Source organism: Ambystoma mexicanum, chromosome 5q (assembly GCF_040938575.1).
Source record: "Ambystoma mexicanum isolate Mex_15411 chromosome 5q, UKY_AmexF1_1, whole genome shotgun sequence".
Lineage (NCBI taxonomy): Eukaryota > Metazoa > Chordata > Amphibia > Caudata > Ambystomatidae > Ambystoma > Ambystoma mexicanum.
The window spans coordinates 669,659,709-669,672,482 of record NC_090933.1 but is presented as its reverse complement, the minus strand read 5'-3'; the positions used below and the strand labels follow the sequence as shown (position 1 = coordinate 669,672,482).

At 43.5% G+C, this 12,774-nt stretch overlaps 1 protein-coding gene and 1 pseudogene across 2 annotated transcripts in view; one reads left to right on the top strand and one right to left on the bottom strand.

Annotated features, from left to right (window-relative positions):
• PDE7A (phosphodiesterase 7A) overlaps nucleotides 1–12,774 on the top strand; it is a 1,871,135-nt gene that overhangs the window by 842,933 nt on the left and 1,015,428 nt on the right. The window lies entirely within an intron of this gene.
• Nucleotides 7,463–7,981, bottom strand: LOC138498621 (cold-inducible RNA-binding protein B-like; annotated as a pseudogene).

Genomic DNA, 12,774 nt, shown 5'->3' with positions numbered 1-12,774 from the left:
AAAATGGCACGGGATATTGTGCTTTTGCCAAAACCTTGCATAGCTCAGATAATCCAAAATTAAATATGAACACATTTACTATATCTGTGTAGTGGACCAGCTTACACATAATGTGCCAAAGCCAAAAAATATGCTCAAGAGGGCATGTTTGTGCGTGTATACAGCAGTATTTTGTTTGATGCGGTAGAGAATGATGTTCACTCAAATAGCTCTTATGCTCTGGTTAGTTACGACATTTGATTGTGGCAGACAGAACAAAACCACTTTGCGTTATAGGCTTTTGTGCAAACTGGTAATCTGCATATCAAACGTGTAAATCAGAGTGTACAACAGCGGAAAAGATAGACAAGATATATAATGCAACTCTGAGAAAAAATGACCAGTACATGGCATGGCTCAGACTCGTGATTAATGAGAAAGATAGTACAAGGGTGAAGTTGGACCCATATACTATATTTGTGTGGTGGACCAGCATGATCATAATTCAACCAAAAACTGAATATTCTGCTTGAGAAAGTATATTTGTGCATGTACACAGGAGCATATTGTTTTAAGCGAAAAACAATGTTAACTGTAATAGCTCATCTAGTCTCGTTAGATTTGACATTTGAAAAAAAGGGGGACAATTGAAAAAACACATTGAGGAATTTGCGGTTATCCAAAATGTTAATTGAGCCATACAATAGTTAGAAACAAATCAGGTACACACCTGGATGGAAACGGGGAGGAAGCTGTCCATGAGTGTTGTATTACACATGAAGGTAGAACCTGACCCACTGGATCGCAGATTGGACAGGGGGTTTCAGTTAAAGAAAAGATTCCATTCTATACAAAGTGGAGGCCTTTTTTAACAGATAAATCCCTTTTTGCTCCAGCTGGCATAACATGAGATCTCGGTTGCCTCCGCGAAATGGATTTTTCACCGCCTGGAGTAAAAAAAAAAACGGATCCGTATGATTGTTTCATGGCCTTAAAATGAGCCACCATTGGCTTATCATCAACTTTGTTTTTTATCCAGGATTTGTGCTCACAAATGCGTTGGCGTATTTCACGCTTGCATTTACCTACATATAGTAGGCCACAGGGACATTTGATAGTATACACTGACCATTTAGTCTTGCAGTTAGTGAAGGCCCAAAAACAAAAAAGAGGGTTCTTTCTCCTTTACTTTTTTCATTCCCTACAGACAACCCTTTGGTTGTTGGGCGAGATTCAATCACAAAATAAATGGAGAATGTTAACATAGCCAGCTTCTCCAATGAACTTCATAAAAAGAATTTAGAAACCCCATCCCTTTTGGGCACAATACCTACACCAGCATCCCCAAACAAAAATACAGTCCCTACAGACCTAGACATATTGACCCAAAAGATATTTATCCAAACAGAATCACACTGCCAGCTCATGTTGGAGTAGCTCAAGGCCGGAGTGATTCCAGAAGGCCTTCAAGTGAAGAACATCCCACAGGTATTCCTGGACAATCCATGCTTTATGACCAAATTCAGCGGCGTAGGCAACAAATGCTCACAAGATTGGGTTATTTTAGTTAAAGAAACAGCTGAAGAGGAAACTAAATCACAGAAAGAAGAACTAGACACTCTAGAAGCCAGGATAAAAAAAGACTCTGTAATAACCGACATTAAGAAGCAGCTGGAGAAAATTGAGTAAGAGATCACCAAATTTCAACAATTTGCGTTAGACAAAAAACTCTGGAAACTCAAAAACGACATTAACAACTATAAAGAAAAGACTTGTCCGTATTTAGTCCCAGGATTCTACAACTTGCAGAACCTTAATCCTCCAACTGGCAGACACAATCGACGCTGGTTCCCGAGGAAATTTGTCACTTTTTCAAACAGCTCTAACAGCAGTGACTCAGACTCTGCCAACTCAGGATCTTCCACATCCAAACAAGGACAACCACAGTTTTTTCAGGGGTGGGGGAGATGAGTCAGGCCCAGACAACTAGGACCACACGGAATGTGGCTAAGTCAATGTATCCCGCCACCCCCACCGATGTGGTGAGTCCAATATTTAATCTAAGCAACCATAACCTCTCCAGCGATGAAATCAGTGTTCTCAGCAAAGTTCTGTTTTATCCCAGGTACCAATGCAGATGGATTCAACACTGAAGTGGAACTAGGCTGATTCGGCTAAAATACTTCTTCCGTGACTCGGCAATGAGAGAACCACCAAGTCAACTGGTCTAAAACCTCCTTTTACCTTCACACCCCTCTCCACTATGATTTGCCCAGAGATTCTAGCGTTTGAAAACCGTATCCTCATGGAAATGCACAACATGTTCTCAACAAATCAGTTTTCCTGACAACCTGACCAAACAAGAAAGAAAAGCCCTGAAAAATCTAGAAAGTGACCACGATTTCATTATCAAACCAGCTGACAAAGGAGGCGGCATAGTCATGTGGAGCAGAATACTATACGAAAATTAGATCCGAAAACCACTCCAGGACGTAAAATTCTACAAGAAAATCAATACCAATCCTACTTCAAGACTTTTTTCAGAAATTGAGAGCCTGATGTCCTACGCCTGGCATGAAGGGTGGATAGACTATGATGAGAAAGCTTTCTTGATCAAGAAACATCCCATACTGCCTGTTTGTACCTACTGCCAAGTCGCTGGGATAGGCTCATTATTAGAACCTTTATCCGTATACGTTGACATCTTTTTACATCCGTTCATCAGCAAAATGCAATCATACATACAAGACACAACATCGATGATCAAAATCCTCAAGACATCTTGAGATTGAACAAGAAGAACTTTTAGTGACGCTAGACTTAGAATCCCTCTACACTAGCATCCCACAAGAAGAGTGCATTTGTGTACTCCAGACATATTTGGACGAAAGAACGAACACGGATCCTCCAACTGCATTTCTCCTGGAATGTATTAGGCTTGCTTTGATGGAAAATGTCTTCATCTATAAAGACACCTATTATCAACAATGCCACGGGACTAGTATGGGTGCTACCTCTGCCCCCCACGTAGCAAACCTTTATATGGACAGTTTGGAAAAACAATCCATCTACCACGAGAACAATATATTCAATATATTTACATCAGACAGTGACAAATCCATTTCGCTGAGGCGACTGAGATCTCGTGCTATGCAAGCTGGAGAGAAAATTGATTTATCGCCTAGATTCTGTTTAAAGAAGATCTCAACGTTTGTGTAGAATGGAATCTTTTCTTTAATTGAAACCTCCTGTCCAATCTGCGATCCAGTGGTTCAGCTGTTACCTGCATGTCTAATACAACACTAATGGACCGCTTTCTCTGTGTTTCTATCCGGGTATGTACCTTGTTTGTTTCTAACTATTGTCTGGCTCAATTACCATTTTGGTTAACCGCTACTTCCTTGATGTGTTTTTTGAATTGTATGCCTTTTTTCAAATGTCAAATCTAACGAGACTAGATGAGCTATTTGAGTTAACATCATTTTTCGGTTAAAACAATATGCTCCTGTGTACATGCAGAAATATGCTTTCTCAAGCAGAATATTCAGTGTTTGGTTGATTTATGATCATGCTGGTCCACCACACAAATATAGTATATGGGTCCAATTTCACCCTTGTACTACCTTTCTCATTAATCATGAGTCTGAGCAATGCCATTTACTGGCCATTTTCTGAGTTGCATTATCTATTTTACCTATCTTTTCTGATATTGTACACTCTGATTAACACGTTTGATATGCAGATTACCAGTTTGCACAAAAGCCTCTAACGCAAAGTGGTTTTGTTCTGTCTGCCACAATCAAATGTCAAAATTAACCAGAGCATATGAGCTATTTTGGTTAACATAATTTTCTACTGCATCAAACAAAACGCTCCTGTATAGAAGCACCAACATGCCCTCTCGAGCATATTTTCTGGCTTTGGGTACGTTATGTGTAAGTTGGTCCACTACACAGATATAGTAAGTCTGTTCATCTTTACTTTTGTATTATCTGAGCTACCCAAGGGTTTGGCGTAAGCACAATATCCTGTGCCTTTTTTCCATTCTAATTCACACGTTTTGTCATGCTATAACAGGCTCACCCTCAGATACCCATAGTGTAGATACAGCTCCTCGCGCGCCATTCTGTTCATTACAAGTAAAGTTTATTTTGCCTTTAAATTGACTTCTTAGTCACTGTGCATGCGCGCACATTGAGCCACTAATCCTCAGAGACCAGCAGCTCTTCGGATGCCTGGTAAGCTTTTTCTCGATGCAGCCTAATACGTTGAGGACTGCACCGCTTGTTCGTTTCGCCACTTCATTTAATGACAGATGTTCTTGCAACTGTATAGCTAGCACGATTTTATTTGCAATTAGCCGCTATCAATCACAGCGGAGCCTGTTGGAAGTTGCTAAGCAACACGATGCTACATATAGCACGAACACGTTACTTTTCCTAGAAGTCGTCCATCACCCATATCACAAGCTAAATATCCGCAGGCACTGCATGTATTACTTGATCTTCCTCTATAATTACGTGCCCTCCGGCGAACTGTTCTGCTGTCATTTCTCCTGGAGACCTGGCGCTTCCTCAACGATGGCGTGTGTAGGCACTGTTTCAAGCATTTTGAGTAACATCAACCCCGACAAGACTGCATGCTCCACTGCACCACAGCACTATCTTACAACACCATTCCACCCGGTTAACTGAGGCTGTGTAGTCACCTCCCTGTGTGATTTGGCTCCCTTTTTCCAATATTTTTCAGTATTGAGTAGCACAGCCTTTTCTGACCTACATTTTATACATTAAGTGGTTGTAGTCTTGCCTTTCTTTGTGCTCATTTGCCTGCAGCCTTTACATCTGAACTATTTGTTTTCATGCTCCATCCTGGCGCCTTCACCCTCCTGTAGAAGCAGATCAAAGAGCCAATTTTTCTGAATTTGTCCTTGCCATTCAAGTTGAGGTACGCCAGCTTTTGTGGATATTCTCACATTTTCTCACACAATAACCGATGATTAGGTCTAATTGTAGCCTCTGTTTCAGTTATCTTCAAAGCCCCTATGAATAAGGTTGCTTTTTGCCTGTACGCAAGAAAGCACTCAAGTAATGGATCTCAAGACACCACCCCACCATCATAGGTAGGTCGGCACCTACAGTATTTTATCCAACCCTATTCAGTAGGTTGTTCTGATCACACCCTTTTTAAAAAACTTTTTTCATTCTTTGGCTTTGTTGATGTATAGACTAATCTACTGCAACAGGCCTCTACGTTAACACTACATATTGTCCTGACGACAGTTCGGAACATTGTTCAATTCATGTCATTCCTGAACCTGATGTTAAAACCACCTCTGAACCAGAAACACCAATTTGTAGTGTCGACAGATGTTACGTACTGTTTGTTTCAACAGTACATGAAATGTCACTCTAGTTGTTACCAACCACACTACGTACAGAATTCTCTGCTCTGTGCATGATTATTTATCTACACCTTGTTTTTGTTGTTTATAATACATAACTCGAGCATGAATACATTTAGTTTTACCTGTATTATTCCCATTTCAATTGTGTGATCAATTGGGTTAGTTTATGATTCAAATCTAACCTTCTGTAATCTAACCTTCTGTATTGTGTTGGCACCTCCTGTGTATTAAAGAGAGGGGTAGCCGTTTGACTCTGTATGTTTGTGTTATGTTTATCCCCTACCTCTAGAGTCAGGCCCCCCAAAAACAAAAAAGAGGGTTCTCTTTCGCCCCTTTCCTTTTTTCATTTCCATATCCAGCGACACCACTACAGCAAGACATGCCTATATAAGCCCCTGCCTGGCACCACTTTTGCAGAGAGGAATGGAAGAGGGACAGGAAGCAGAGTCCTTTGCTAGATTAAACTTGTTATCCTTACAAGATAGACTCTTGTCCTTATTTCTCTAGAGGGGTGTTTTTATTTGTGATCCCAGTTCTCCCCCATACTTTGCGAAGCCGTAGGCTTAATAACCAGGAAGGAGTCACACCCATGTATAGCAAATTGTCCCCAAAATTAAAAAAACGTGTTTCCTGAGTGGTTTTCGTAGGCGCCATTTTAAAAGGAATCCTCTCTGCTCACTGAAGCGGGGTGTGGCTCCAGAAAGAAAGATAGGCCAGTGTTGAGACCTCGTAACACAGGAACCTAGAGTGAACACGCACATGTGAGTAGATTCTTGTGAGCGATAACAAGGGGGCATGTATGTATGACAGTATGTTGGTGTGAATGAAGTACAAGGTCAGTGACATAGGTTGAATAAGACTTTTGGTGATGTGTTATGGTATGGATTGGATAGGATTTCAGGTGATGTGTTAAGGTATAAATTGGAGAGCAGGCTGGTTATGTTTTGAAATTGTCGCATATTTCTGTTTTTCTACTTTTTATAATGGAAAAAGGGAGCCTGAGTGTAAAAAGACTGAGTGTTAAGGGATCCTCAGCAATAATAGGTTGAGAAGGTAGTGCCACCTGGTATTCTTTTATAATGATAAAAGCCATGGGATCCTCAGCATATTAAAACAAAAGCTGGTAAGGTGGTACTACGAGGATATAAAGAAAAAAAAGTAGATGCTCGGAATGGGCTTGGATTTTAATTATTTAGTCAATTATTTTTGTATATTTTCTCTTGCTGTCTTTTGTGGTAAAAAAGGAAGGAAGGTGGATGAGAGTTGTGTGTGTGAAAACAAAGTGGAAAAGAATAAATGGGGTGGGGGAAAAAGTGGTTTAATTAGTATTTTTGTGTAACAAGCAGCAGCGTGCGCAGCATAGCAGTAAGGTCTATTGAAGCATTAGGGATGCATGCAACATTATGGGGGAAGAAACCCCAATAAAACACATTCATAGGGTCCTACCACTGTATTGTGGCAGGATAGACAAATATCAACAATGGGTATTGGAAACAAAGGAAGGAGGGGTGTCCTGCTCCTGGGCAGAGCAGGGCTCCCATCCCATAACAGAAACATGCTATAAACATTTTCCATCTTTTTAGCAGCAAAATATAAGGGGAAAAATGACAGAAAAGAAAAGAGATTCTAGATCTCTGGCGATTTATTTGAGGATATGGAAGATCAGGAAGATGAATAAGAGATCCAATGTAAGGGGATATACCCCGTAACGCTTATACCCCGTAACGCTTAAATCTTCAGTAGGGTATACAAATCCAGTCTATTAGCCTCCAGTGGTAGAGAAAGTGTCAGCAACAGGATTATTAACTAAGAGGGGGGAAACTCAAGAGCTTTTGCACCTCCACCTCCATATAACCCATTCACAAACGGGGGCGGGGGGGTGTGTTCACAAGCAGATATAAACAATGAGGTAAGAGCATTGTGGGAAAGGTGTGTTTTTTTTGTTTGTTCTTTTAGTTAATAATGAATGTATATTTTACAAGATCAGACCAGTTTCAATGCAGGGGAAAAGAACAGGTTCAGGACAACGTGTCAGCACAGCTATAAATACAGCCATTCGATGGACGATCGTGAATCAGGTTTTTTTGATTGTTGCAAGCATTAGTTATCGTAACTGTCTCTGTACGATCCACCTCCTCCATAGCTCCCACCGCTTCGACCACTGCTGCTGTATGAGTCCCAGGATCCACCATATCCGCCTTAGTATCCACTACCTCCATAGCTGCTGCTTCTGGATTCATACCCTCGGCTACCATAACTATCACCGCCACCTCGCCCTCTTCCTCCACAAGAGAATCCTCTACCAGATGACCCTCCACGGTAACCTCCACGGCTTCTGTCCGATTTGCCAGCCTGATCCACTCGGATCTGGCGCCCATCCAGGGACTTGCCGTCCATGCTCTTCAATGGGTCCTTTGCATCATCGCAGTTTCCGTACGTGACAAATCCAAACCCCCTGGATCTCTGCGTTTCGCGGTTCTTTATTACAACAACCTCACAGATTTCGCCATATTTGCTGAATTCCTTCTCCAAGTCTTGTTCAGTTGTATCAAAACTGAGTCCGCCAACTAATATCTTTCCTTCATCAGAAGACATGGTGACTGTTGTCACGAGTAGCAGACGACCGAGCAGTTCCAGGAAAGAGCAGCATTGCAGGAAAGGTTAGTCCGGTTACAAGAACCTGAACAAGTGCCACCAGAAATATAGGTACCGGTGCAGAAAATAGGAGATTTATGAGTTTGGCTGTGTATGGCTGTGTATGCCGTGGAGGAGGCAAGAGTGCTAATATGGTTATTCATGGTGAGATTGGAGTCGAGGGGTACTCCTAAGGTTTTGACTTTGTGAGATCTAGTGATGGGGGTGCCGTCTATCACTATGGAGGTGTAGTCTAGTTGGAGTTTGCTGAGTATGGCTGGGGAGCAGACTATAAGGATCTCCGTTTTGGCTCTGTTAAGGCCATCCAGTTTTGGATGAGGGAGTACATTTTTTTAATGCAAGCCGTGTCTTGTTCGAGGTTACCTGTGATGGGAATAAGTATTTGCTTGTCATCTGCGAAGTTTGTATGGATTACTCCCCATAGCATCTAAAGCCGCTAAGAGTAATTTTGTGTAGGCATTGTAGAGTGTAGGGAAGAGGCAAGATCCTTCCCGGTACTCCCAGAGGTACAGGGATGGGATCAGCTGCTTCTTCCCCTAAGGTGACTCTTGAAGTGCGGTCAGAGAGGAAGGATTTTATCCAAGTAGTGTCTTTCTTGGAGAAGTGGAAGTTGGTAGATAGGGTGAGGCATAACTTATCGTGGTCGACTAAGTCGAACGCTGCGGAGAGGTCCAGCAATAGTAGGATGCACAGTTTACCAGAATCCCGGATTTGAGGTCTAGGAGGGCAGTCTCTGTGCTGTGACTGGGCCGGAATCCTGATTGTCTGTCCCCTAGAAAATGGTTTTGTTCAAGGTGGGTTTGTACTTGAGTATATGCTATTTTGTCAGTGATTTTAAGGAGAAATGGTATTATTGTTATGGGCCTGTAATTCGTAGGGATTGATGTGTCTAGTGAAGGTTTTTTGAGTAAGGGTGTGACCCATGCTACTTTAATTGATGTTGGTATTTCACTAGAAATGAAAGACTCGTTAACAAATTTGGTAATGGTGGGTGCTATTGTGGTGGCGCAGTCTTTGACTACTTTAGCAGGAAAACTGCCACCTTTACAACTAGATGGCTTATGAGATGCTATAGTTTTGAGTACCTGGTCCTTGGTGACTTGAGTGAAGTGGAATTCAGGTATACCAGATCTTGAGATGGTGTCAGACAGATGGGATGGAGTGGCAGTGAGCTCTAGGAGCTTCTTTTGTGCAGCTATTTTGCTTTGGAGTGTGTTCACTTTGGAGCATCCTGTATAGTGGTACACCAAGCTTTGCTAGTAGTAATGGAGCTGGTGGGTTGGATGGGGGATTCTAGTTCTCTGATAATGCTGAATAATTCTTTTGTGTTGGAGGCCACAATGGAGATGCGATTATTAAGCGATTCAGTTTTGTGGGAGAGTACGCTGAGCTTGTACTTTTGGATAATTGTTGCAGTTTCATTAGGAGTTCTGGGGAGTGTTTTTTTCTGATTAAATGTTCTAGGGCTCTTTTTTTTTCCTTCTGAGTTCTATAAATTTGTCATTGAACCAAGGGGAGCTGCGTTTAGGTGTGGGCAATTTAGTTTTATCGCAGATCTTAGGCATTGATGATAGTGGTCTGAGACGCTCTCAGTATTATTGCTGTCTAGTGGTTTGGTGTTCAGCAAGTTGAGTAGAGGATTTAAGTTCTCAGGGGTGAGCTTGCGTGCATTTCTGCCCTGGATGGGAGCTAGGCTACTTGTCTTAGCTATTGGGTCTGTGTCTAGGTTTATGTTGAATTTGATTAGGTAGTGTTCAGTCCATTGGATTTTGAGGATGTCTACTACGGTTGCTGGGGTGTTCGAGGATTCTGCCTTTGGATTGGGTGGGGGCATTCACATTTTGGGAGAATTGCATTTCACTGAATGCCTTCTGACAGGCTGTAGCTTTGTTGTCCATGGGGTCATTATAACCTACATTAAGGTCTCCTAAGCGGATGTACTTTGTTTTGGGTTTGAGCAGCGGTGTAATTAATAGAGGGAAGTCTATGTCTGGGTTGTTAGGGGCACTTGGTGCTCTGTATACTATTAGGAAGTTGATTGTTAGCTTAGGACCGACGTCTAGCTTGAGAGTGAGGGCTCCATAGCCAGAGAGGGAATCCATGTCACATTCCCTGAACTGTAGAGAGGTTTTGTGGATAATGGCCACTCCTCCACCTATGGCATCTAAGCGATCTGCTCTGAAGAGGGTGTACTCGGATGGGACAGCTAGTGTGATCTGTGGGCCTGATGAAGTGTGCAACCATGTTTCGGTGAGGACCAAGAAGTCAAGTTTAAATTCTAGTATGCAATGATGATTGTCGGTTGCGTGGGCCCCGAGGGATCTGACATCTAGTAGGGCTCCTAAAAGTGGTTGACTAGGTTTGGGCGAACTCGAGGGCGGGGTTAGATGGGTTTGGTCTGGTGGAGGGTCACTGTGGTGTTGAGTAGGTTTAGCGGGGTCTCGTGGGAGATACTGGACCGCTGTGAGTTGTTGCCAGGGTCTTCCTGAGTCACGTGCGGTATGTGCGTAGTAGTGGACTGGTTACGAGGAAAGGAGTGTTGGTTTTTGAAGTGGGGGTGTTGGTGATGGGTGCATTTTGAGTCTATTGTTTCTTTTAGTTAGAGAAAAGTTTTAGTTGGAGAAAAGTCTTGTTTGGGCTATATTGTGTGTGGTTCTGAAAGAGAGGCATGTGCAACGTGTTTTGCCTAGTAATGGCAGGGTTTGGGTGTGCGGTAGAAGTGTAGTTGGGAGGGCTGGCATACTGGGAAGGAATGGCATAGGGCATGGCCGGGGGTAGTGTCTGGGGCAGTGAAGCCAGGGCAAGTGTGTTTTGTGGAAGATGAATGCACCTTTCGAGGAGGCTGAAATGTTGGTGGGTGTAGTTGCTGGGTGGCCAGAGGTAGTACTACCAGGACCGATATTGTTGGAACAGGCAGGCATAGTTTGGTGAAATTAGATACTATAGAGTAGGAGGAGGTAGCTGACGATGGAGATGATTGAGTGGAATGGGGTAGTAACTCTATGTTGTAGGCTCCCAGACCTGTTGCTAGGTGACTCGTTAGTCTGGGGGGGCTGGGAGGAAGGGTGCAGTGTGGGTGTTAGACCAATGAGTACTTTTACAAACAAATAGGCTAATTTGGCATTAAGCCGTGGGCTAGCAGACAACAAAAAGTAGGCTGATTCAGAGTTAAACAGTAAGCCAAGGAACATCATAGGAATACTCTAATTCAAAGTTAGGCAGTGGGCAAAGGAACACCATGCCGGTAGGTTAATGTTAATCAAAAGACCAGAGCATATCTTGAAAGTAGGCTCATACAAGATTAGGCAGTGTGCCAGAGAAGCACCCTGCCTCTGAACCCGCCGATTAGCAGTGGGCAAATGAGTGTCTATGTGAACAGTTCGAATAATACAATTTACAACAGTTGAGCAACTGGATAACGCAAGGCACCATTAAATAGTAATCCTACAGCGGTGGAGTGGATGTTAAACTCGTACATAGGCGATTAGTCATATAATAGGAACACATTGTGCATTAAGAATGATGGACAATAAGGCTATCGTTGATGCAGTTCAAGCAATAATAAAATTTCGGTGCACCACGTAAGCTACGACGTGCTGATACACGGTTGGGGTGTATGCGCGGTCTTAGTCAGTGGGTTGTAAAGGCAACGGGCACCAGCAGATTACGAACTAGCATGCGAAGCGAAATTAGCAAGGGCCTTACAGAATTGATGCAGTCAAGTGGGTTTGTGACTAATACCCCACCCAGTGGTGGAAGCAATATTACACGTCGTGAGGGTCAATAAGAAACAGTCCCTCACACCAACAAATACCACGGCTCCCCATAAAGAGGAAAGGGGCCATAACGAAGCAGACATCAGAAGAGCCCAGCGCAACTAGCTATAAATGCTCTCCCCCTCCTAAGCAGCGTCTGAATAATGATCCCCAATTGGCAGGGCACGAAATGGTGAAACTAAACACTGAGGAGAAGAGCCCTCAGGGGGGGAAATCAGCGCAGCAGCAAGGAGAGGGCGCAGGAGCAGAAAGGTGCGCCCCCACGGTCAAGCTGTAAAAAAAAAAAAAAAAAAACAGGCAATCCTCTCCCCCCGGGGGCAGAAGAAGTGCAATACCAGTTCGGAGTACCAACAAGGATCAGACCAGACAAGAGCCACCTCTATCCCTCATGTAGGGGGAAAGACAAACCACGCGCCATGAAGTGCAGGAGGCAGTGGACTCCCCGCACAGGAATACATTACAGCCCACCCTCCCGAAGGAAGGAGCTAGGAGGGAGCACTTGACAAAAACACCTGGAGCATGTGCATGTTATCTCTCTCCCCATACCCCCTCCCCAAGTAAGTGCAACAACAAAAACCTTCCACCAGCATGGACAGAAGCAGAGGAAGGGCCAGAGACCGCGAACAAGATCTGCGCGAGAAGAGGAGGCGTGGGTGGGAAAGCGGCTCTCCACAATGGTGCCCAGTGAAGTAGCACCCCAGAATAGAGGCAAGCAAAACAAGGACAGGCCTCACGCAAACATTGCTCATCAAAGGGGTCCCACAGCCAGCGGTGGGCATCTCACCGTGTGAACAGCGGCCCTCACACCAGTAAAACTTGCCATTACTGAGCCACGAATGCCTCCAAACCTTAGACTTAACACCAGGCCAACCCAAGTTATAGGAAAAGGAAAAATACAAAAGGTCTGCACCACAAGCCTGTGAAGAGAGGAGACCCTCCCAAGGGAAAACCAGGCTA